Genomic DNA, 27,635 nt, shown 5'->3' with positions numbered 1-27,635 from the left:
AGAGGCTATCAGGGTTGTCTCCCTCCTGCTGGTAGAGGAGAGGGAGAGAGAGGAGAAGTGTGGGATATTGGGAGTTCTTTAGGGTTTGAAATGCTGTCATTTTTTCACACACACACACACACACACACCCTTGAGTGGCTGTATCTGTATGCCAGCTTTTTGTGCCAGGAATAAAGATATTTCTCCTAACACAAATGGAACGCCTGTCCACAAACTTAGTTAATGCTCAGTGGGTGCATCTACACATGAGCTTTAATGCACAGTAGCCTATTTTACTGCATATTAACGCATCACGTAAAAAAACCCACGTGATTACACTAATGCACAGTAAAATAGACTACAGAGCATTAGGCATCATTTTAAAACTGTGTGCATTCATTACTGCATATTAGGGCAGCCTAATGAACATTTCTTTAGTACCTCACACTGGAGGGCACTTTTACACATGCTCTGGGGATGGGGGAGAGGTGGTGTTTTAATTAGAGTGGCTCTGAGACCTACTCTACTTAAAACTGCACCGTGTCTCATGTACCAACATTCCTGTGCTTCAAAATGGTGGTGGCGGTGCTTGAACTAAAGCTCCTTCAATGAGCTTTAGTTCCAGCCTCCCACTGCCATTTTCAAGTGTGGGGATTCAGATACGTGAGACACAAGAAGTTTCTGGAGCATGGTAATTACCGCACCCCAGCAGACTCAGTTAATTTAGTCTGCTCCAACACACTGGAATTCCAGCACATTGGAGCATGTTCTGCGCTTGTGTGTAGGCACCCAGAAGTACTACATTGAATGTACATTAGAAAAAGTGCCTTAATTCTCATGTAAAAGTGACCAGTGTAATGGGTACTGGAAATCCCATTCTGACCCCTCCATTCACTAAAGGAACATGGGTACCTAACTCAGGTTTGTGAATTGTATTCTCCAACCAAAGAACCCAGAAGTTGGTCACAACTTTCTGCATCTCTAGTGGGTATGGCCAAGATCACAAGAAAGTCTCTAGGAGGCAAAGAGCACAACTACAGGATCCCAAGATAATATCCTATCACCAGACTATAAACCTCAGTCTTCCCTTGTTCTCTGTACCATTAATTTTAAATTATTGCACCCTAAATTTATTTGCCTTTTTGGGAGAGCAAATTCATCTAACTCACAACGCTCACATTTATTCAGTGAATATTGCTTTCTGCACAAGTTAAATTATTTGTCTTCTAGAATAACCTTCTGCTTTTTAAGTATTCATTGGTCAATGACCATTCAAGTGCATGCCTAGCATAAATAGCTGTACTATATTTTCCAGAGGGCAAAATGTTTGATAACTAAACACAGTTTGCATTCCATTCTATGATCACTATTTTGACAAAGCTTGCCTTGCAACTTGAGTTCAGGTCTCTTGGGAACCATGTATTTTAAACATTTGCTAGCAATTGGTAGGAATATGACCTTATGTCTCTTAAAACTGCAGAGAGTAGAGATGAAGAAGTAAGATGAATACTAACAAAATGAGATACAAGATAACTGAGTTAAATTCCAGATAAATTACAGAAGGGAATGAATATGCAATCTACAATATGAAAGACAAAAAACTGTATACAGTAAGGGGAATCTATCATTTGCATTTATCCTTAGTTTTAATACCAAGGCAGTCTGAGAAGGCTTTATTTCAAACATTAATTTATTTTACATTTTAACATTTACTGTGTATTTTGCATATGCTGAAACAAGCTGTGAGTGATGAATCTTAGTGTCTAATAGAGTTGGTTTAACTCAGCAAATAATTTCTCACATTAATAACCTTCCATGCAAAGAGATGAGTGACCTTGTATAAATATATTTGTTCATTCTATCAGAAATTTAAAATGTAACACAATTTGACTATCCCTCGTTTTCCCTCTTTTGAACAATACTTTTGATGGAAACAAGGTGCTAATCCCAAATCCCTACTTGATATGACATACTTTAAAGAGAACTATGAACTTCTGCAGCACAGAGCTTTTCTGCTACCAACTCAAGAATTTCTCAAATGGGCTTTTTAAGTGTTTCCCCACTGTGATGTGGTTAAGAAAGAAAGAAAGAAAAGTTCCCTTCCCAAATCCAACAAGATACTCTAAATAATCCTATAAACTCAGTATTCAATTTGCAAAATGGAATAACGTTATTTAAAACCTTTCCATGCTAGTCTACGATTGTGGATGTTATTCAAAAGTATGTATTGGGTTTAATATAGTTGGAAGTCAAGGGACAGTTTATACTGTTATAACACAAAGTCTTATCATAGGGCTGAAATAGAGCATATTTGAGTAAAAGTAGGGTTTTAATACCTCACATTTGAACATAATCCTGAAGATATGAACAGAGTGCAGAGATTTGAATAAGGATGTCAGAGTCAAGATTTCATAAGATACATCTGATCTAAACAAAAATTAAAAATGGATACAGCACAGTTCCTTTGTATGAGCACTAGCTAGATGTCTCCTCCAAAAAAGTTAAGCAGCCAGCAGTTTACAAACTGATTAGTAAAACAGAAAATTAGCTTTGTGCAGACAAATTCAAATACCAAAAGTAAAGAACATGTATGTAACTTCAGGAATGGATTTTAATCGATACTGATACTGCTAGTCCTTGGGATGTGCAAAATGAATAAACTGAAAATAATGTATGAGCATGGGGAAAAAGAAGCACACTGGAAAATTGTCACCAAGAGATTAATGGAGTTGAATAAAATATACGAATTACTTCTCTGAATATTTTGTTATGACACTTAGGATCAAATCACTACTCTTGACTTTAAACTCATGTTTGTCTTTTTATTTATAGCATATACGGTGGTATTTTTCTGCTGTTTTAAGTGGACGAGAAACAATCCTGGGAAATACATTAGTTTTGCATGTTAAATATATCTCTATGTACGTGACTACAACCTACTCACTTAACCCAAAGAGGACACATTGACACAAGACACTGACTGTGCAGTAGCCTAATAATACTGCACAGTACTGTGTCCCAGCATGGACAGTGCTAATATGCTACTGCACAGTATTATTAGGCTACTGCACAGTAGCATCACTTAAAAGACATTCGCCAGCATTACTGTGCAGTAGCATGTCATGTAGACGTGCCCAGTGAAGTGAAATAACTCTTGTGTTAAGACAGGCAGCCTTCTGGAACACTGCAGCTAACCAGTCCCAGTACACTTAAGTGTGTGATGGCAGATATAAAGTATTATTGGTCAAGAGAGTTATTTATGGAACAATCTTTGAGAAAAAATTAGACTTAGCAAAAATTCAATAAACTTTGAACCACGCTGCAAGACCCCACCACACGCTAAACTTTGCTACTCTATCCAATCCATTGAAACAAAACAAGCATGTAAATAAAAGAATAACTTCCTAGACTTCAGGGAAGACATAGAGGAAATTCACAAAATACATAATGTTCAGGCCATATTTATGATTAATTACCTCTGTACTAAATGTGAGAGTTCTAAGGGAAAGAAGGACAGAGAAGGTAGAGATTGGAGTACATTAATGTTGCAACAAATTAAAATGTTTGCAAAATATGATATCTTTTATTACACCAAGTAAATAGTTGGAAAATTTGTTCTTTGCCAGCTTTCAGGCACAAACATCTTTCTCTTGGCATAGGGAGATTCTGCTGTTGAACACAAAACAAGAGACTCTCCCTATGCCTGAAGAAGGGTGTTTGTGCCTGAAAGCTTGCAATGAACAAGTTTTCCAAATATTTAGTTGGTCTAATAAAAAACATCACATTAATGCAAAGAAACTTGTCTGCCTCTGTCCTTAGACCAACCTGGCTATAGCCAACACCCCTGAAAAATATGACAAATTACATCCCAAATCTTTTGAAAGCTTCTTTTATAATTAAAACAAACAAACAAACAAAACTCTAGCTTCCTACCCCAACCATCAGCCTTATATAATGTCGATTAGACAGTATTTTATAATACAAAAGGGAAACCCATAGTTATAATATCCACAGACCTAGCTTTGAAATAATGCATTATCTTATTAAACTTATTTGCTATTACTTCCACTGCATATTTTACATTTTAGTTCTAACATTGCACATGGTTCCTTCTATCCTACAATTAAGAAGTCCATAGCCATTTATATTATTCTTTGAACAGTATTTCTCTGTTGTTCACTTTAAACTTAGACACATCAAGGGACAAACCCTTAGGCTCAGCCAAGATGGACATATGTGGAGATATGAAGAAACAATGACAAATTAGTACCCCATCATTATTACAGTCTTCTGATCCCCATGATTACCGGGGACTGGATCAACTACTGGAAAAGTTTATAGCCACTTTAGTGCTTCTGTCATTTATGATAGATACCCAGCATATCCACAATGCACTTACTTGAAAAATATAAACCTTCTGTATCCGTTGCTTCACTACCTTCTAATCATATATTTCTACAGGGACAGAGTCCACTTGCCTTTTTCAGGTAGCACTATATAGTATTTGGAATGTCATACTTCAAATAAGGCTGAAGTTGAATCACATCTCCTTTGCTTAGAAGAAAACAGTTTTTGGTCCTACCATACCCTCTTCTTGGAGTCAAATGACCCAGCAAAAAAAACACAGACAGGGTGAGCTACAATGAGGAGTAACCTCTCTAGGGTACAGCAGAGGGTGGACAGGGGTCATATGCTGAAAAGCTCCATCACGTATCCCTACCCTGAAGCTGTTTGGTTTTGAGCTCCCCTTCTGTGTATGAATGAATGGTACAATCAACAATCCGGTACTCTCATTCAGAGAGTTCATGCAGTCAGTCAGATAAAACTTTGTTAAGAGCTTTCTCTCAATCCAGTGATGTTAAATCCATACACCTCAATCCATACAGATTAACAGTTATTTAAATATCATTACCTATTCCTTAAACTATTCATTCCCCAGATAAAGGATTATTCTCTTGCTGTGTTCACAAATATAAAGCCTTCCCCAGCTCAACTCAAAGCACATTAAGAACAAGAGATGCAATAAACAAGTGCAAGCCCTTTACATCCCCAAGAAATAATTCTTGTGCACCCAAACTGACTGTGTTTCCTGGCTTGAACAAGTCTGTTAGTAGATAAACAGTGCTGCTGCCTCATGCTTGAAAAGTTCTGAATGTAATTGGCTGTCAATGATATGATGATTTATAATGCAATCTGCTGTTACTTCTGCTGCTGCAGATAACTCTAATTTGCCTCTATTGTATTAGATATGATAAACTTGACAATCACTCACAATTTTCCCGTTTGGCTTTCATTCAGGTTGATGTGGCCAGTAACAGTTAATTTTCATTATTCTCCCCCCCGCCCCACCCAGAATAATAGTGGGACAGGAGCTTGTTTTATATGTAGCAGTCACCTCTTTCCAAGAGACCTGTTTAATGTGTAACACAACTTCTGTCTTGTAAAGTGTTTAGAAGAAAGTAGAGTGAGGAGTAGAGCTTCATTTTATTTTACTTAATTTTTATTTTATTTTACTTACTGGAAGTAATATAACATCATCTAAGGTCCAGCTCATACTGGAACCCCATTTTGTTGGAAAGAGAAAATAGGACAAGGAAGACAATTCTGTGTCATACACAGAGAATAAGATGGCTAGTGTCAGTTCAATGAGACTCGAGGGTAGGAGGAATGGGACATTTGTCAGGGTGGCAAAGGACAGATAGTGGCTTTACTTTATTTTATATTTTGTTTTCACTCAGAAAGGATTAGCCAAAAATAAACTAAAATAAGAGACACAGGAAAGAGATCACAGAACATAAATTGAGGTTAGGGATACATTCCAGTAAATGCTAGCCACCATTTGAGCTGTTATTTCAATTTACTGCCACAATAATTTGCTAAGTAGGATATTTCACATGAAAAGAAAAAATTCTGTCCTTATGAGTTAATCCATAGTAATATCTGCTGAGGCCTAGAGTGACAGATATTAAGCTATGAAAATCATTTATAACTTTAGGTAACTCAACTTAGCTCTCTGTGCCTTATCATTTTGCCTTGTAACATGGGGAAAATATCTATCCTCATTTAGAACATGCTTTCCGATCTATGGACAAAAGTTGTGATGTAAAAAGGACAACTTTTTGCTTACCATGCCTGCTCCGTTTATTTAGTCACATCTGTTTACCTTAATGACAAAGAAATGTTCATAATCATCAGCAATATAGAGTCACTTAATGGAAGAGTGAGCTGGATTGTATTCTCCCTCATCCATCATCAACAGAATTGTCTTCTAAATTTCAGCAAGAGAATCTTTACTCTGTGGATATGATGCGTGAGTCAGATTTCAGATCTCAGGTTTAGTTTGCACAGCTGGCAGTTAGAAAAATCATCTTTTGACGTATAAACTGAGCAAACTTGATAGGGAAGTCATTGAGAGAGAATAAATATGGAAACCCAGACTATCATCTTCAGATAATCACTTTTTTGACTATAACCACATTTTAAGAATGATGTGATTTAAAATGTCATGCTTTGAGCATATGAGCAATAATCCCATTATCACTCATCCACAATGAACTGTATCACTGCAGATACTAATTTAGTCTCAATATAATATGCTGGAACTATTTAAAGGCAGACAAGCTATAAGCCTGAGTCTATTTAAACCAGAGATTTGGGGGTATAGCCTCTGCTCCTTCTCTCCCCTATAAACTGATCAAATATGTCTAGTGCTTTCATATTTGGGCATTTTTACCAAATAACATAATGCATCACATAAAAGAAGGTGATTCTGTTGTGGTAATGGCTTCTATCTATAGATTGTGCAACTAAGTTGAGAAGTAAATCATCTTACTGGAACTTTCAAAATTTGCATAAAAACTAACCATACAGAAAATGCTTAGACGAACTACCACACAAATTTATTGGAGCAACTACCTAGATTGTGTTCATTTAGTTTAAACCATGTACACCATTAGAAAATAGGACGCATTTTGTTTAGTTGAACACCATATACATATGTATTTCCAAAAAAAGTGTCAATGACCTTTGGAATACTTAAAGCACAATGCCCAATATATGAAGCCCAATCAAGTATGTACACCTAATTAATTTTTAAAAACTAAGTGCCTGTGCTAAGCTTCTAACTTTTTTTCAGTAAAATAAATTTGTCCTGTATCAGGAGCATTAGACATCAGCAAAGCAGGTTGGGTTTTTGCGGCTTTTTTTTTTTTTTTTTTTTACTTTCAATAGCCAAAGTCTAAGAAAGAAAAAGACTTTAATAGGTGAGCAACTTGTAACAAATATCCTGTTCCAGTCAGTGCAACAGATTCTGTAGAGCAGCAAGGATCAGGGGTGCAAACAGACCCGAACAATAAGATATAGATGACACAGGAAGTTAACAACGTTTAAGATTTTTACACGTAGAACCTCAGCTGGAATTTTACCTCTAATCTCTAAAACGCTTTTCACAGATGATCAGCTACTTTGGCCTTTTGCTTTCTTCCTATGGAGTGATATTTCTGGATGTAGATTCTAGAACAATCTGTCAGGTATGAGAAACTGTATGGATTTCATTTCTCCAAACCTGTCAAAGTTTATGACCATCTGGGTTTCCTTGATCTTGAAACTCAGGCTAGGGACAGACATTCAAAAAGCCCAAGGCCCAATCAATTTAAGTTATGTGGTTTACTGTAAGCAGGATAGTTTAGATCAGTAGAGAACAGAAGACATATTCGCTGTTTGGTGGGGGGGTGCAAATCTTAGACTGCGTTCCACCATTTTTAAACCAGTCTACGTGTGCTGAATTTCTATTCTGTTATGGGCATCGACTAGTTTTGTGTGTTTAACTTCTGTTCTGTTATGGGTATAGACCAGTTTCCAATCATTTATACCAGTAAAAGTGTAATGTCTGCACCTGGTCTCAGTGATCAATTTCTTCAGGCCCTTGAGAGTGGCCAGGCTGATCCTCAAGAGAAGCTAAAGGAACTGAGCTTTATATACACAGGTTTAAATGTTTTTTCTTGTTTTCTTCCACTGAAGCCAGCTGAGTTTCTAGTGTGCAACAGAAAACCGAATAAAGTCCTTGTAGCATAACTGGCTCCTTCTGTATAAACCACTCAGTCTTTGAAACCTCTTCAGTCCCCCTGAGGCAGTGATGAACACCACAGAATTGTATGTTATGTTATTTTATTTTATTTTATTTTATTTTGAGAGCTTCAGGACAAAAAAAAAAATCACTGTAACCCCACTTCAAAAACTGGACATAATTTGCATTTCCTAACACATAGCATCACGCATACATGTGATAATTCCCTGAAGGATTCTCAGACAACAGTTTACTCACATTTAAATAAGGCAGGCAAACAGAGGGAAAAATAAAGACTTACTGAGAAGCATACTGGTTACTGCTGACATATTCAGTTGGTATCCAACTATGTTGGTCCACTATTTTGTTTGTTAAGGGTAGATATTTCTTCCCCACCTTGGTTTCCCTAACTTGCTAAAACTTATTCAAGGTAATCCTTGCTTTATAATGATTCCCACTGGGAGATGTAAGCTGGCACTGATAAAAGCATCCCCCCCAAAACCTGCATCTCTGACATCTCTCTTAAAACATATGATAGGAATGCAAGGCTAGAAGCAACAAAAACTCCCCCAAAAAACCAAATAAAATAAAAACCAAACAACAAAACCAAAAACCTGCTATTCTTTTTCCATAGACAGTTGCCAATATGGCGCCTGAAGTTAGCAACCAAAAATATGAAATACCCTATGCCTTTAAGTGATAATATTTAAATGGCAAGCAGAATATTTCTTGAAAAACAAAACACGACATAGGTAAGCACAAGTTAGTCACTGGGGTTTAGATGCTGTAAGACTTTTTGCTACATAGGCAAAATATCTGCTTTATATACAGTAAAAGGCAGGGAGATTTTTAGGAGGTTTATACAACCTCATCTGGATGCTTACAGATTTAAGTGTTTGACTTCCTATATACTGGTAATAAGACTTGTGTACATAAATTCCCACACAGACAGGAGACTAAATCTCTATAACACAAACCCCTTAGGGCCTGGTGCCTCTGCTCACTGCACTGTCAAAAAAAAAGCAGTTCAGAGACACTTTAAACTGTATACTGCTGTTGTTGACTGTGGCAAATGCTAGCACATACCTGAGTCCTATACAGTATACAGAAAAAGTTACTGACATAAGTTACTATGAATGCATGATGGATCTAATGACAAGGGCAGAACTCCCAACAGTTTTACTCTGCAGCATCATTATTGCACCTATCGTGCCTAGTTAAACAGTTTAGCTTTCCTGAAAATCTGGTTACGCATAGTTTGCTGAAAAAAATAATTTAAATATCTTTGTGATCTAAAAAGCGATATTTCTACCATCAGCTTTTTTTTTCCTTCTCACCTCTACTCTTGCATAACATTCAGGCCATCTCCTGAATACAGACTCTTATATATAATTAGGTATCATTTTTATTGGTAACATTATAGATGCAGGAAAGAATATATTTGCAGGAAAGAAGATTATTTTATGGAAACAGGATTCCTTAAAAGGCATTAAACAGAAGAGTATTTTCTTTTTCCCCTAGAAGCTGAACTGTAAACAAGATATTAGAAGCTGAGAGAATGTGTGAATTTAGTTTTAATACAAAGGGTTTGATGGACAGCCTTGGTGACTGACATCTGATTTATAAAGGGAGCTGCGAGGAGGGATATTAGCAAACCAACCGCTTGCCACAATATTTACCCGCAAAACTATTAAGGATCAGAGGATAGTTCAGGGTCCGTGGCCATCTGCCCAGTCCTGCAATGTCTACTTAGGTGATTAACTTGTTAGTTAATTGCCTGTAAACAGGCAAAATGAAGTAGAAAAGGACGGCAGAACTGGACCTCAATCTGTGATCTCTGCCAGCACATATACAATTGATGGTAACTATAGTGATTCCTTCCTGCCCTTCCCCCCTTTTCTTCTTTAATACATATAAGGTTATAACCACATTTCATAATCCAGTCACAGAACTGTCATCAGATAACTGTCACTTACATATCAGGTAAGGATTTTCAAATAGTATCCTAGAAATGAAAGTTTCTGAAGAGTAGCTGTCTTAAGACCCATGTACCACAGGGCTCATTCTGCATACAAATGACCCTGCTAGCCATTTGCTGCTAGAGCTGTTTGGGAATTTTCAAATGAAAGTTTTTCACTGAAAAATGTCATTGGGCAAAACTACAATATTTTGGCAAAGCAAAGGCAAGCTTCTATTTGGTTTTCTCCTGGTTCACGTGCTGGATTTCAGGGTCAACGGCTTCAAGGCAGCCCCATCGTATCAACTGTCTGAACTGTCCCAGAGTTTAGGAGCCCAAGACTTCCAAGCTTCTCCTTCAGACTCTGATTCTGCAGCAAGGAATCTGGAAGCTGGAGGATCTCAGCCTAATGCAGAGCTACTAGGCCTCTTGCTGTGCCCCAAAAGGCTTTGAGGAGTGGTCCCTTACTCCCTGGACTACCTCTAACTCTGACAGTCTTGTCAGTCTCTCAGGATTAGTTTATCCCATTGTTCTGTTTAAGGAATGAAGAGGTGGGGGGGAACTACAAATAGTTTCATTTTTTCCCTAAAATACATCCCTCTACCCACTAAGACTTGTTTTCGCTAGGAATTCTGAATTTCTGGTTATCATTCTGACTCACAACTACATCTTCTTTTGAAAAATCAACATTTCCTACAGAAGTAAAATTCTAATTTTCAATCAGGTTTTATCTAGTTAATGATCTTCTCATCAGGTTCTCTTCTCACTACTGTCTCAGGCCAGGTTGTTCAACCTTTTACTGAATTTTCTGCTATTACCTTATGCAGTCACTTTCTAGTGAAAGACAAGTATGGAAGGGTCATCAGAGACAATTAAGCTTCACCTAATCAGAGACGCAGACAGAATTGTAGCCCCCAAGTCTAACTAATGGCACTTCACAGAAAGTGCCATGAGTTAGGCCGACCCTCCCAACCCAACATTAGTTGTTGGGTTGGGAGGGTGCGGGATTGAGCTCCAATTTGGGGTCTGTCCAGTGAGAAAGGCTGCCTGTCTGCAGCCTCTTCACGTAGCCCTGCCCCTCCCTCTCATCCCTGGTGCTCTCTCAGGATGGGAAGGAGAAAAGGCAGGGGAGGAAGGTCTGTTCTGGGGTTTGCCCAGCTGTGCTGGAGTTGGGGGGTTGGTGGATTGGAGACCAATCAAACCCACAACCAATTCCAGCACGGCTGGGCAAACCCCAGAACACACCTCCTTCCCTGCCTTCTCTCCCTCCCATCCTGTGAAAGCAGTGGGGTGGAGATGGGCTGCTTCAGCCCAGCTGCCAGAGAAGACAGAAGTTAATGAAGGCACTCCATTTTTTATGCAGCTGTAGAGCACTTTTAAGAGGCTGATTGTGCAATGAATGTAATTTCCATCTGTACCTCTGACATTACTTATTTAGGCAAGAAATAGCTCAAGAGTAGTTGAGGGAGAGAAGGAAAATTGACAGCGTCTCTTCCCATCGAATTTTAATAACTTGCTGCCCTATCCATTTTTCTAATAGAAGACTTTTAAAGAATGATTTTTAGCCCGTGGGAAGTGCCCTCCATATAGTTAACTTAATGAACAAACTCATTTAACCTTAAGATACCTCACTTTCATGCCTAAGCAAAAATGAGCTCTAGTTTGTGATCTTTCCTGAAAGCTCTTTTTATTTATTTATTTTCAAGGTCAAACTTTCTCTGGAAACCATGTATGCTTTTTATCTCTGGCATCAGTGGGATTTTCTTAAAGAAGCTTATCCATCACCATTGAATAGGTAACACTAGTAGACCTTTAGAGACACATTATTACCAGGCTAAGAGAGGTATGTGTGTGTGCTGGGGAGGAAGAAATATTATTTTTTGAAAACTCTACAGCAGTGGTTCTCAACCAGGGTGCCAGGGCACACAAAGGTGCCTCAAGATCCTTTGAAGGGTGCCCCAAGGTGTCTGAAGCTAAGCCACGTGTAAGGAGATAAGAAGTTACATGCAGGCTCCAGCTCTTCCCTGCCCAGTCACTGCCCCACTCCCACTGTAAGGAGGTAAGAACCTATATGTAATAATCTAGTTTTTGAAATGTGGTGATGCTCAATTCACAAAAGTTTTTGAGGAGTGCCTCAAGTCCACTGAGGGCTGCCTTGAATCTAAAAAGGTTGAGAACCATTGCTGTACAGGAAAGATTAATATGTCAACAGTATGTATTACCACTATATAGCTGACATACTTCCATAATACAAATAGTTCAGCCAAACTTGGCACCCAATGTGAAAAATACCCTTTCAAGATTTAGCACATCGTCTCCTATAATGCTGATTTATTGAGCCCAATTTCCTAATGGGGCACATAAATGCCCAAGTTGATTCACAGAGTGGATGAAAAAAATAAGTTTTGCTGTAAAAGTCCAATGCAAGGGCTATTTCCTGTTTTGATCTGGCATTTGTTTGCTTTTCTAATCTATGCAAAGATCTCCATAACACTTTCCATGCGCCAAATTGAATGTCAAAGTCAAGACTCAAAAGAAAATATCAGTGATACAAATCCTTCATATTTTTCAATGATTCTGATCTTTGTACATAGAATTCAGTTGCTAATATGTAGAATTTGGGCCTAATAACATTATGAGCTACACTCAGTAGAAGGGACTAAAACATACAACTTGTGTAAGACTAGAGATAAAGAGGTATATGGAGAGCATATAAGTAGCACACAGCAATACTACCATGATGTTGGAAAAGGGCTTTTTGTGGAAGTCAGTGCAGTATGAATGATATGCAAATATCTAGTGGCCAAGCAAAATAGGGCTTGAATAATAGACCCGTTCATCAGATTCACATGTTAAACATGGGATAATATAATCACGGAAGGTGCCCTAAATTGTGGCATTGCCCCCTTGCAGTTTCTTCAGGGGTGGTAAACAAACAGATGTTAAGCATTGTTTTGTTTTATAAGAAGAGCTAGACTGCAAATCCAAATAAAGAAACAAATCCAAAGCATGGGCCGTTGTCTATACAAGATGTTTAAGGCCTGCATAAATCACCACTGAAGCCTTATATCAGTTGCAAGAGAAAAGTAGTTAGCAATCCAGCGAGTAAAAATTTATGCATAAGTTGATGTCTAAGGTATCCAGATTGTAGCCGTATTAGTCCAGAGGAAAAAGCAATCAGAGCTCATGGACACAGGTGAAATCTTTTATTAGACCAACAAGACTTTTGCAAAGTCCTAATGTCCTAATGCAATTTTCGTAATGTCTTTAATTGCAAGCTTTTGGGCACAAACACCCTTCATCAGGCATCAGAGAAAAAGATGGTAAAAGTTCTGGGTAGAAATAAAATTTCATATTTCATAGGATTTCAAAGAGGAGTCAGTAGATGGAAAAAACCCTCTGGGTATCAGTTCTTACCTGGTAAGGAGTCTTATGGTAAGCTGATGTCTAATGCATATGAGTTGTTTCTTAAGGTATGTTATCGGCAAAAGCAGAATATTTCAGGTACCAGAATATGGTACATTACAGCATTATTCCATACAATGATTATATTGTTAAAATGAATTTATCCTTCACAAGAATCACCGCATACAGATCTCTACTCCAAAAAGGGGCTGTGCAATCATCATTATCAATGCCTCCTTTCCTCCCATAAAAGTTGGTTTCTACCATTCTTCTCTGGATGACAAAGATACCTATAATAATCATATTTCCCCATTTACTGGATTTGACAAATACTGCTTGTACCTGACATGTATCTACATGCACACCTATCTTTTCTCCTTCCAGTCAGCAGTCATCCACCTGGTATATTAAGCAGGGCTAATATTGGAGGTCTGATAACGGGAATTTTGTCTGAGGCATTTGACAGTCACAATAAAGAACTAGTAACCAGGGTACCCCACGTAGCTTCTATCTCTCTTGCAACCCTGAGATTTTAATAGTGGTTTTCTTTCCATCTGTCACTCATTTCATGTTCCTGCTAATATAGTTGCTGAAGTGCACAAAGTCCTCTAGTGGCTGATTCAGATCAGTAGTGGTTCTTTGCCTCCCTCTATGATTCTCCTCAACTCAAATGACAAAGCATCCCTATGTCTTATTTATTTAATTTAGCTTAGTGATTCTGATATCCAGGGCATTCAACTTCTGGATGTAAATATACTCCGCTGAAGCAAATAGGATTTATGTTATAGTATCCGTAGTTGTTCATCTCTGTTCCCACCAAGCCATCTGTGGTGTATCACAAAATGTATCTGGTCTGTATCACAGGAGTTCCCTAAAGTACTTTAAAATATCACCTATTTTGTATTCTCTGTGCAAAATATAATTTCAGAATATTTCAGCTACTACTTATATCAGAGATGAGTAAAGTATTTTTTACAAAATAGACCCAGCAATGTAGAAATGCTCCAAATAGAAAACTGGTGCTTCACTGTTTGGATATACTGTGAAGCGAGTTTCTTCTGTATTTTGTTTTTTTTTTTTTAACTACATGAGATGATGAAACTTTTCAAGAATTGAATAGTCAGCAACTTACCATAAAGATAGTAATAAAGATCTTGGTGGGAAAACAAAGAAAGAAAGAAAGAAAGGGTGGGAAGAGAGCTGAAAAAGTGTTTGTTGTTGTTGTTGCTTTCCTCTCCCCCTGTCATCCTTCCTTTCTCTCCTGGACTAAATGACAGAGTATGAATTTGTTTCCAAATAGTATTATCTGTTCAATGCATCATTTTCTGCATAGATACTGTAAACCCCAGGTTATATAACCAAATACTAAATGCACCAAGTGAAGCCACATTTTCTTCCTTGATAAGGTGTCCCCTCCTGCCACTGCAAGATGAGCAAATTACTCCACCTGTCTAACTGATCCCCAGCATTCAGCCTGACACTGACAATGGCAGTGCACCTGTTAGTGTGACGGACAAGTGATTGGCAGCATGGCATTTGCAGCCTTCTATAATAAGTTGGTTATTATACAATGATGTTGACAATCTAGAAAGCTAGCAAATATGAAAGTGTAACTAGATGTGGGTTTGAAAAAGGAAAACAGGATAAGGCTGAAATGTGACCCTGACTGAATTTAGTGCAAACGGCTTCTTTCATCTTGATATATATTTTTTTTCCTTTTCAAAAGTTTGTACCGCTTTTTCTTCTTAGCACTGAATTACTCCATTTACTTGTAACTGCCAAATGTCAGTTCTGAAAGCCAATTCTTGAGCTCCACCATTTACTGTGCAATAAACTAAGCGCAAGATTATAAGCTGAAAGCTCATGTAGTGACTCATGCATAGGGTTTCTGTGAATGTCAGGAAGCACGAGCAAGAGAAGCTATAGATACAGTCTTTGGAAAAATGCACTTTCCTTTGGACTAAAACATCTTTCTTGACTTCTGCCACCTCATCTTATCTCGCAATCTGCCTCTCATGATAGGTTAGCATTGCCAGGGGCTCTAGTGTTATATAGTCCTCCTATAGCAATAGAACTGTGAATAGCGCTTATGCAGAGGAGAGTGGTTTTCAACTTTTTTTTTTCATTTCATTTGCAGACCCTCTATTTCAAATAGAGGTGCAAACCTGTTTGGAAACTTCAAATGGAGGTGTGGACCCCTTTAAATTGTAAGTATGGGTATTCACATACTTTTGATTGATCATAGTTATCTTTTGTGGATCCTTAAGACATAGTCTGTGGACCTCCAGGGATTTACAGACCACAGGTTGAATACCACTGGCACAGGGCAACTTGTGAACTGATCAGCCTACTCTTACAGGTTGATAAGTCTGGCCCTATGTGAAACACACAGACTTTAGGAACAAGTTAGGAACACATAAATATAGCAACTACTATGTCCTGTTTGTGTCACCTTCAGAGGAAGGTTAAAAAATAAATCAAACTCACAAACCAGATTGGCAAGCTGTTCCTTATCATGGTTTTATCATCATCATTAATGAATTTAGTTGTAAACCCCAGTGTATGAGATTTTACTTTCAATATTACAGTTGGAAGTTCTGGCTACCTATTGAAATGTCCATGCTCTCACAAGAAAAGTCTGGGCATTGTAGCAGATTGTAAATTATAACAAAATTCAGATCATTACTGTGTTACATTATAGGATCTCATTCTGCAACTTATACAAATATATAACTGAGACTGAAAGGGATAGCAAACCACAGTAAAATAGATGTGCATGAAACAAGCAACTACAAGTGAATTAGGAAATCATATAGTATCTAAATGCTCAACAATGTTCTCTTATTGTCTTAGTTCCTGCCTTGACTCATTGGGTTAGAATGCTTCATTATCCCATTAACATTCTATTCCGAGAAACAACCTTTAATTACTGCTTTTTGTTTCATATCATCTAAACTGTTTGTTTTTTAAATCCTCAAGCAGACTTTGCTCCTTAGCCTTTGGTTATTTATTTTCCTTAATAGTCTTCTATAAAGGAACTTATTCAGAGCTTTCTGAAAAGGCAAGTAAATTGCATCTACTCAGTCCCATTTAGCTGGTATTTTATTAAACTTTTCAAAGAACTCTGAGAGGTATAATTTCCCTGAAGCTCAGTTCATTTGATCCTGTCAGTTATACATATTGGGTCTATTTGTTTGACAGGGTCAGGTTATATTGGCTGAAGGGAAAGGACAATTCTTAATCTAGGGATTCTTCATACCTATGGAAAAATATGGAGGGGACTGTAGAATTACAGAGTTACTTGATAAACTTAAGTGGGAATAGCATATGGATTTGACTGTGGCTTCTGAAGAATGAATGCATAGAAACAACGGTATAATTCAAGGCATATGGTTCATTTCGATATTTGTTTCCTTTGTTTATATATAAATCGTATTCCTCAAATCAAATTGCCTGAATTGCTCTGTCCTCACCTCAGTGTGTTTTAAGAGAGGTATCAACTTCTCTCTGCTGTGAAAAATATGAGATCTATGATGATGTTAGGAAAACCTGTTTATTTTATTTCCTTTCTTAGGAAATAAACAACAGTTTTGCACTACCTGCTGTTTTATTATATTATTTTAATACGATAAAAACAATGCTCTATTCCATGATATGACCTCGATGACCCAGGTTAAAACACTGAATCCAGACACTGCAAATAATAAACTCAGATTTTTATCTCCTAAAAAGTGTACCTTGCTTTTGTAACAGACAATAATATGAAATCCAAGATGTAAAACCAGAGCCCTCAAAAGAATTAACACTATGTGATGTGCAGCCTTGTGACATACATTTCACAGTTTATTTCTAGTGAGAAGTGCTTGTAACCCTGTGAACTTTTTGCTGTTAACCAAAAAAGACAAGCATCTTCCCTTGGAGGGCACCAGTAAAAGTAATGAGGCTTAAGTTCCCTCTCACTTACACCACTGAAAATCAGGAATAATTGTACAGAATTGCATTACTGTGGGTGAGATGAGTGTTAGATCCATAACTGGTTTCTCCTTTTACCACACACAAGCATAATAATATGTGTATTTATGTCAGTGGCAAAGTACCCATTCATTTCAATTGTGCTGTTTTGAGACCATACATTCCCATTTGTCTCCTTTTACTGTACCCAGCAGTTGAATTTATAAAACTTCAAAACTGTGGAAGAGTACCAAGACAAATAATTAGATACCCATTATACTTCCACATACATGAAAACTGGATCCATAGTTGGATTCCACAATAGGATTCTCTCTCTTTTCTGGGATAACACAAAATTCCTTTTTCTTTCATGTGCTAACTTCATGTACCGCATTTTTGTTTGAGCATACTCTTCCTAATATTATGAAGCATATTGCTCAACTGGAGTGCTGCTATAAAACTTTTCACTTCATCTCTTTCTTCAGAACAAATTCAGATGGTGACATTTAAACTCACTTAAATGGTTTTTTCCCCTGTACTAGAGGTGTTGCATAATACCCTAGAAGTTGGTTCAACTTATCTATATCACCAATATATAGTGACTCCAGCTCTCCAACAATTGCTTGATTTCTGTCAGATTAGATTTAGGAACTTTTCCCTGAAGCATCTCTACTATCACAGCTCTTGTCTAAGGGTGTATGCAGATGAAATTGGGGCTGTAAACTGAAGTAGTGGATTTTAAAAACAATGCTTCAATTTAGGACTGATTAAGTCATTGTGTCGTGCACACACCCTGATGACTTACCTGCCTCTCTGCCAGTAAACTGCCAGTGGGTGGACCGGTCCCTGGGCTGCAGGGGGTGGGGCTGGTGCTTCCCTCTGTGGCAGCCGTGGTCCCACTCCAGGTGATGCCTGCCCGCAGGCACCCAGCTTGAGCGGTCCTAGGGGGGCACCACAGCCATGGAGGGAAGCACCAGGCCCCTGCACAGCTCAGGCAGGCAGGCAGGCTCCGGGTGGGGGAGCTCAGGCTTGCCACTTTTCTTGCGTTGAGCCTGCTTTCCCAGGCTGCTGCCAGGCTGCCTGCACAACTTTCCTACAGAGAAGCTGAGCTGCACAGAGCCCGGTGCTTTGCTCCATGGCTGTAGGGGCAGCAAACTAAAATCCTTCAAGGAGTTTTAGCTTGCTGTACCCCAAATCATTTAAGGCGCGTTACGCCGCCAAATTTCCTACAATGGCTGGAATTAATGCACAATACACCCACCTAGGCATGCAAACACTGGCACCATTAAAGCAGTACAAAAGCGTTTAGCTTGCTTTAAAGTATCATGCACACATGCCTCTCATTTCATCTACACATGGCCCTAGGCTATGGAGACTAAAGCAATCTTGGAGACACCCAGAACCCTACTCACTTACGTCATTGATAAGGTCCAGCCCTCAGCCAGCAGCTTACATAGTTCTGCTGTGACATGCTCACGTCAACCTGCCCCAGTTAGGCAATGGGCTACTACTGCATGTTGCAGCAGATGTTGCTTATGGATGGCCTTGAGGGCCAGCCCCAAGTAAAGCACATTATGACAGACTAGCCTGGAGGTGACAACCTATGCATATATTCAGTTATCTTCTCACTGAATTTGTATTAGCTTGTGCAGCATCCTGTTTCCAATAGAGTGAAAACAGTCACATAGGCTACAGGAATCCTACAACATTCGAATTAGATAAAAAGCAACAACTAGAGAGAAAGAGAGAAAGAGGGAGTTAGTTGTTGCTAACTGCAAACAGCAAATATCAACTTTAGAGACATAAAAAATTGAGGGTGGGGAAAGCCTATCAAATGAAAAGAAAAATGGAATCAGTACTATCCTCTAACCTGCTCTGGCCGCATATCTGATCTGGATTGACTGTTTTCACACACAGAACAGGTACAGCTTAAGTGCAACAGAGAGCCACGCTAAACATAGAAAAGAGAGATAACCTACACAGATCCAGGAAAGGACTATTTCTCTGAAAAGAAAAGACCATTTCATGTCAATCATTCACTGATTTCATGCCCTGAAATGAAAATGGAAAGATTTATATCAGGGCTGTCCAAGTTCTAAGTGACTAGGGGGGCTGCAGGGTCCCAGGCCACAAACCACATGGGCCACATACAACCTGGGCAGATGCTGTACAGGCTGCATGCTGTGCCATAGGACTCCTGCCCTCTGCCCCCATACTGGCGAGGCCACTGACATGCCAGGTGAGGCCCTCAAGTCACAAGATTCTTCTACCTTGTGCCTGCAAAGGGTATGGATATGCCACATATCTCCCCCTTCCCTGTACCTTGTGGATGCACTGCAACATGTTGCATGCCCCTCCCCAACCCCCATGCCACATGGATGTGCCATACAGCCCTTCCCTTTGTTCACCCATGCCTCAATTGACACAGACTCACTGTAATGTGCCCCCGCCCCACCCACAGAATCACAGAATTGTAGAACTGGAAGGGACCTGTAGGATCATCAAAACCAGTCCCCTGCTACCTGCAGGAAGTTATTGGGCTTAGACAAACTCAGCATGGTGCCTGTCCAGCCTCTTCTTGAACACCTACAATGACTGTGACTGTACCACCTCTGGTGGGAGTGTGTTCCAGATTCTAGTGACCCTTATGGAGAAAAAGTTCTTCCTTATGTCTAGCCTGAATTTGCCCTCTATAAGCTTATGTCCATTTGTCCTTGTCCTCCCTTGAGGTGCCCTCCTGAAGAGTTGCTCCCCCAGATCTTTGTGTTCTCCCCCAATGTATGTGTAGGTGGCCATCAGGTCACCTCTCAGCCTGCTCTTACTCAGGCTAAACAGGTCCAATTCCCTGAGTCTCTCCTTGTAGGGCTTATTCTCTATACCTTGACCATGCGGATGACCCTTCTTTGTACTCTCTCAAGCTTATCCATGTCCCTCTTGAAGTGTGGTGCCCAGAACTGGATGCAGTACTCCAGCTGAGGCCTCACCAGTGCTGAATAGAGAGAAAGGAGCACTTCCCTGGATGTACTGGACATACATTAGCTAATGCACTCCAGAGCTCTATTTGCTTTCCTAGTGACCTCATCACACTGCTGGCTCATATTCATCTTCTGATCGATCGTAACCCCCAGGTCTCACTCAGATTCTGTGCCAGCCAGTAGGCCACCACCCACTGTGTAGCTGGCAGGTGATTACTGCTGCACTACACTGCCGTGGATACTGTGCAAGACCCCTGTGTCCACCAAGCCTTCGAGCCATGGGCTCCCTCAGCCCTGTGGGCCATGCTGCTCCTCCTTATGTCCAAGAGCAGAGGCAGGCAGTGGAAGCTTGAGGAAGGAGGAGGAGACTATAGTGGCAGGGCAAAGAGGGAACTGGCACTAGACCAGGAGCCTGGGGATTCTGAGACCCATGAGACTCAGTCAGACAGGTCTAACTTAGATGTTATAGGGCAATTTGTTGTCTGCATTTGTAAACATACACGTTACTTTATATTAAAATTATATTTATAAATTGTTTTATAAAGCATGGATAAATTATTAATATATGGTTTAATAAATGGCTAATCAATTGTTTGCGGGTTGTTAAGGACCCCAACAAGTCAATAGGTTGTTTTTAACCACAGTTTTCAATCATCTATAGCAACTTGTGCTTAAGTGACACGTTACCTATGCTTCACTTGTGACAGCTATTCTACAGTTATTAATCTTTTAAAACAATTTTTAAGGGGAACTGTATATATTTACTTGATTTTTATATGCAGACCTTTTCAAGAGAAAACTAGAGAACAAACAAAGAAGAAACAGCAAGACAAAAGAATGTTGAAACAAGCAAAATATGCCTATACAAATCCCACCTCCACAACCAGCTCAAAACTTAAAGTATAGCAGAGAAACTTCAATACGATCTATTTTTAATCCAAATGCTATTTTTCAATTCACTGGGCCTCAAGCTCTTCAGCAAACTGGATCAATTTGAAGCTACTCATTCAAAAGGCTTCTTAACAGCGAGTTCTGGAATTCAACATGACAGAAGACCTGAAGAGTCATCTTCATTCCAAGTTACAATCAGCTGCGCATACAATTCCTTTTAGTGTTGGAATAGTATATTGTCCAGTAAAGATAAATCTCTAAGGAAATAAATTTAATAAAAAAGCATTCCACATTTTCAATATGCTGTTTGGGTCAGAAACAGTTGATAGGTATAGAAAAGACTAATGTAAATTCTCTTCCCCTTCCTACTTACTTCGTCAGGGATTTCTTGAATACAATGCAATATTTTAAAGCTAGGATCTTCATACTGCACTCTTAACAAGTTGAACAATCCTAGAAAGTTAACAGAAACTTGTCTTGAAGAGGCTCTCTGATTAGTCTGCTGATGCGAGGGATACTTAGTGACCCAGACATACACCTTTTATCAGCTACTCATATAGCATATGGCCGCCCTCCTCACATAAACATGAAATCTGTTAATGCTATCTATACCAAAGATATAGCTGCAGGTAGGAAGAAAACTGGATGGAAGTTCTACAAAACCTCTTTCATGATGAACAAAATATGATGTTGCTGTGGTAACCTTTTGATATATCCACTCTATCAGATGCTGTAACCCCTCAAATGGGTCTAGAAGACTAATGGAAGGAGTAGGTTCTTAAGTTGTTCAAGGCATCTACAATCTACTATCTACTCTGTGCACTGTTTGTAACTTCCATTGGCTGTTACACCATCACTACTCTAGCACATTTCTATACAGACAAAACAGCTACAAAAAGGATGGAATTGGTGACAGCACATAAGAAATATACTGCACCCAGCAAAAAGAGTACTCTACGAAAGGACAAAGAGGTGGGAAACAAGGTTCATCTATATATAGGAGTGCTAAAGACAGTTTAAAATGCAGAAAATTCTGAAGCAAAAAAGGGGAAAGGAGTACAGTATTAAAGAAGGTAAGGTATCTGAATGTGGACCCAAAGACATGAGTTTGAGCCTTGCTCTAAATTTATGCACAGCTGAACCAATTGTAAGTTGGAGTCAAAGGCAGACAGACTTGATGCTAGGCATATCACTCCCTTGGGTGTTGCAGACTACAGAAATATTACCACAACAGCCCAATGGGCCGTGTAAGGCCAGGATGCACCTTTGAGAGAAAGAACGCAAATAAAATTATAAATGAAAGTTTGTGTGAGGGGAAGAATGTAAAAAAGGAACATAGAAGGGAGAACAATTAAACATTTTGGAATTCCCTCCTTCTGAATCTCCAAAAATATTAAAGCTAAGATTTTCAAGAACAGGCATCTATAGTCAGGCTCCTGAGATTTCAACAAGGTCTGATGGGTACTGTTTATCATTGCATTTTTCAATACTTTTATATTTCACTTGTTGCCATAATTTCCATATTTTTCTGTCAGAATACAAGCTGACAGTCTGGCAGATATGGGAATAGGACATAGTGGCTCAGGTGCCCCACCCTCAGATTCTCTTGCTCCTTTGAAGTCCAATGGCTCATGAGGTGGCACCCCATCTGTCCTGCTCCTTTGAAGTACTAAGGTATCCCAGCTGAGCAGACAGCATTCTGGCATATCTGTCTCAAAAGAGTCTCTGCTCTGCTGTGAGGCAACTATATTTCACAGGAGGAAGGATCACAAGTTATGTAGAAATTGAAATATTCCATGAATTTAAAGGGAAAATGGTCTGAACTCTTCGAGAAAATGTATTACGCTCTTCTGTTTAGCATTATGCATATTGGGGTATTAGTGATATGATGATGTTTTAAGCCTTCTAGTTTATTATGGGCATTTCTCAAAGCTGCACATGCATATTGCTAGTCTGAAGTGCGGTTGACTAAAGAGTATTCAGATGAATGCTTTTCTCAACACACAAAATGTGGGATCAGTTAGTTGTTTTGCTGTTCTTTTTACCTGGTCCTGGTTGATGGCTCAATGACATTTGTGATGGAAATGTAGGTCTAGTAGCATGTACTCCTTTGATGGAAACATGCTATTTATAATGAGAATAAACCAGAGTTCTACAGAAGTTTTTCTAAAACACCTGAATATTTATCATCTCTACAGGCACAATTTAAACAGCCTACAGAATTTGCTAGCAGGAATGTAATTATATGGCAGGGCAATCCAGCAGTGCACAGGCAATCCAGGAGGCTTTTGGAGAGTGCTGAGGACAACTCTCTGGTGCAAGTGCTGAGTTGGCCAAATACGGTCTGTGCTCTTATTGACCTGTTGCTCACAAACAGGAAAGAACTGGTGGGGAATGTATCAGTAAACAGCAACTTGGGCAGCAGCAACACAAGATGATTGAGTTCAGGATCCTGAGGAAAGGAAAGATGTAGAGCAGCAGAGTAAGTATCTTGGACTTCAGAAAAGCAGATTGCGACTTGCTCGGCGAACTCATTGGCAGGATCCCCTGGGAAGCCAGTCTGAAGGGAAGAAGAGTCCAGGAGAGCTGGCTGTACTTTAAAGAAGCCTTACTGAGAGTGCAGGAATAAACCATGACAATGTGCAGAAAGACTAGCCAGTATGGCAAAAGTTCAGCTTGGCTTAACAGGGAGATCTTCTGTAAACTAAAACACAAAAAGGAAGCTTATAAGAAATGGAAACTTGGACAAACAGCTAGGGAGGAGTATAAGAGTATTGCTCGAGCATGCAGGCATGAAGTCAGGAAGGCCAATGTGCAATTGGAGTTACAACTAGCAGGGGATATGAAGGGGAACAAGAAGGGTTTCTACAAGTATGTCAGTAAAGAGAGGAAGATCAGGAACAGTGCAGGTCCCTTACTGAAGGGGGGAGGCAACTTAGTGACAAAGGGTGCAGAAAAGGCTGAAGTGCTCAATGCCCTTTTCACTTCAGTCGTCACACACACAGTCAGCTCCCAGGCTGCTGCACCTGGAAGTACAGTTTGGGGACAAGGTGAGCAGCCAACAGTGGCAAAAGAACAGTTTAGGGACTATTTAGAGAAGTTGGATATCTAGAAGTCCATGGGGCCAGACAGGATGCACCCAAGGCTGCTGAAACAGTTGGCTGATGTGATTGCAGAGCTACTGAATATCTTATTTGAAAACTCAAAGTGATCGGGAGAGGTCCTGGATGACTGGAAAAAAGCAGACATAGAGCCTACATTTAACAAAGGGAAACAGGGGGATCCAGGGAACTACAGACCAGTCAGCCTCACCTCAGTCCCTGAAAAAAATCATGGAGCAGATCCTCAAGGAAGACATTTCTATGCACTTGGGAGAGAAAAAGCAGATTAGGAACAGTCAGCATAGATTCAACAAGGGCAAGTCATACCTGACCAACCTGAATGCCTTTTATGATGAGATGACTGGCTCTGTGGATGCAGGGAAACTGGTGGATGGGGTACACCTTTGATTTTAGCAAGCCTTTTTTTGATATAGTCCCCCACAACATTCTTGCAGGCAAGCTAAGGAAGTATGGGCTGGATAAATGGACTGCAAGGTGGATAGAAAACAGGCTGAAGCATCAGGCTCAGAAAGTAGTAATCAATGGTCCAATGTCAAGTTGTCAACCAGTATCAAGTAGAATGCCCTAGAGTTAAGTCTTGGGGCCAGTCTTGTTCAATATCTTGATCAACAACCTGGAAAATGTCATAAAGTGCACCCTCAGCAGGTCTGCAGATGACACTAAGCTGTGGGGATTAGTAGATATGGTAGGTCCTTGACACACTGTGTTCTCTGTTCTGCTGCTGTCTCTGTACAACATGCCCATATACAAACTACATCACCTTTGCAACTTCACTGACCCAGCACCAATCAAAATGAGCCTGGAAAACTCATGTGTGTTGTCACAAGGTCCCTTTATATAGTTCTGCCTTCTTTTGAGGTTGTCCCCTCCTTTCCCTTCATCTCTGCAGTATCACAAACTACTGAAACCAATAAAGGAATGGATTGCTGCATGCTTCCCTTCATCTTCTGCTTTTGGAACAAGACAAAAATCAGAGAAATAAATCCCAAGGGACTTCAACACATGCATATCTGCCACAGATTGAACAACAAAATAGAATTCTGTCCCACTGAAATCAGATTATACTTTGTGATGAATAGAAAAGGGCTTTCTACTGGTCAGTGCTAAAAATCTATAGTAGGCATATACTGTATTAGTAAGTACTTCTTTCCTTGTGCACCTTTGTGTTGAATCTGTTGAGGCCTCAGCAAGTTTTTCTTTTTACTTTTTTCCCCATCTCATTAAGACACACAAAAGCAATCTTATTTAACTAGCATGTATGATAGCTTACATTCAAATTAAAAAAGCAATCTCACACCATTTAAGTGTGTGTGTGCATATGTGTGTGCATGTGTGTACGCGTGTATGCGCGTGCACACACACATAGTACAAGATTGGTTTATGGTACAATTAAAGTGTTACAAGATTAGGTTTTAAATTTGGACCTAACAGACATAATTGATATACAGACACACACCCATGCAGATTGGAGGAAGGGCCACGGACTTCACGGAAGCAGAATTAAATTCACAAGGCCTAATCCCAAATCCACTGAAACAAACAGAAAATCTTTCTATTGAATTCAGTGGGTTTCTGATAAAGGCCTTACTAGTTAGGACCATATAACATAGCTAATAGGAGCAATACTATAGCAAGCCCAAAGCATTACATTATTCAAAGGCTCTCACACATAAGAATGCTGTGAGGTGCCAAGTTCTATCAATCCTTTATGAAGTTAAGGGTATTCAGTGTATGGCAAAATCAAACTTAAAACTTCTTTTGAATATTTGTAATATTTTCCTTCATATACATACAGAATAACTTGTTCGGCAAAGGGAAGTTTCCTGCAGTTGCCATTATCATCAAATATCGAAGATATATTGTGACCTCCTTTTTACATCAGTGTTGTACTGGAGTCCTTGTTGTGTCTCATTTAATATATTCAGCTCCAAGAATTCTACAAACAGATCACTGAATGAGGGTACCCAGAGAATACCATAATTCTTTACAGTTTAAATATATGAAATTGATGATTTAAGCAAAATCAATCAACACAGAAATTTCCAGCATAAAGAAAGAAGACAAGCAAGCTCTCCAAATCCTCCTTTGAGACACTGACATCTGTTGTCCCTGCCTTACCTTTTAACTACACAAAATCATTCATGTCCGTTCTCTGGAAGAAAAGGTGAAGTGTTGAATTTTACATTCAGGGGCTAGATTTATATGCCGTGTTCTTTTACTTTACTCATAAATGTCTACAATGATGCAGAAAAAGTATGACAAGGAAGGCTTATCATTAATTGTGGGCATTGTGCCAGCTGACTCCCTCAATACAATGACTTCTCAGAATCTGAGGAAAATGAAATATGTAAAATAGAAGAAGAAGATCTAAAAGCCTAGAGAATGTTATGCAAGTATTAAAATGAGAAGCAAATCAGTCACTTTTTTAAGTCTGGAAGAAATCCTGCACTGTGCAGACAAAGACTAGGAAATTAATTAATTGCACAAGAAGGGCTTTTTGCATACATGGTGCTTTGCTTCCTACGACAAAAGGCATAAAGACACAAACATTTTTACATTGCAAATGTATTTCCTGGGTCAAGTCAGCTTTTTTTTTCCTGAAAACTGATCATCAACACTGCTAATTAGTAAACATTTCTGAGAGATATTCAGCTGTTTAGGCTTGAAACCACACAGTAGGTTGTCTGTTTTGCATACCAAATTACTATGTGGAAGCACCTAATTTGATCCATTAAATGCTAAATCGACATTAAAAGAGAAAGATTGTTATTCTTAATTTTCTACACTGTTCAAGCTGTTAATAAAAACAGAACTTTCTTTTCTAAATACGTTTTAAAGAGAGAAATAGCCTGTTTCTAAAATGTCTTAAAGACTTGCTGCAGGATTTCATGATTTGTTTTCATATAGGGATGTATCGTCTGGCTGAGCAACAGTTTTTATGCAATTCCTCTGCCCCCCCCACAAATACATTAAGGAAGAAGCTCAGTTCAGTACCAGGATCATGACATTCCCCAAGTCATTCACAATATGACAACTTAAATTACTCTTTCCAAATGTGTTCATGGAAGACAGCTGTTTGTTTGAGGTATCACACATCACTTAAAGAAGCCTTTAGACACAGCTCCATTTATAAAGTGAAAGAGAGAGAATGAAAACTTAAGTCACTGGACCAGGCAGAATCCTGCTTTCAATAGAAGATCCATATTTCTATAGCTTCATAGATCTATCTATCTATCAATCATATGAATTTCCTATTAAAAGCAGTATTTGGTTTGCTCTTAGTAGAATAG

The 27,635-nt window shown here is 39.1% G+C and overlaps 1 protein-coding gene across 8 annotated transcripts in view; it reads right to left on the bottom strand.

Annotated features, from left to right (window-relative positions):
• Window positions 1-27,635, bottom strand: part of PCDH9 (protocadherin 9) — a 991,597-nt gene that overhangs the window by 664,687 nt on the left and 299,275 nt on the right. The window lies entirely within an intron of this gene.

This window comes from Crocodylus siamensis, chromosome 1, assembly GCF_052110815.1.
Source record: "Crocodylus siamensis isolate JL-2025a chromosome 1, ASM5211081v1, whole genome shotgun sequence".
NCBI classification, from domain to species: domain Eukaryota; kingdom Metazoa; phylum Chordata; order Crocodylia; family Crocodylidae; genus Crocodylus; species Crocodylus siamensis.
This window is presented reverse-complemented; position numbering and strand designations above follow the sequence as displayed.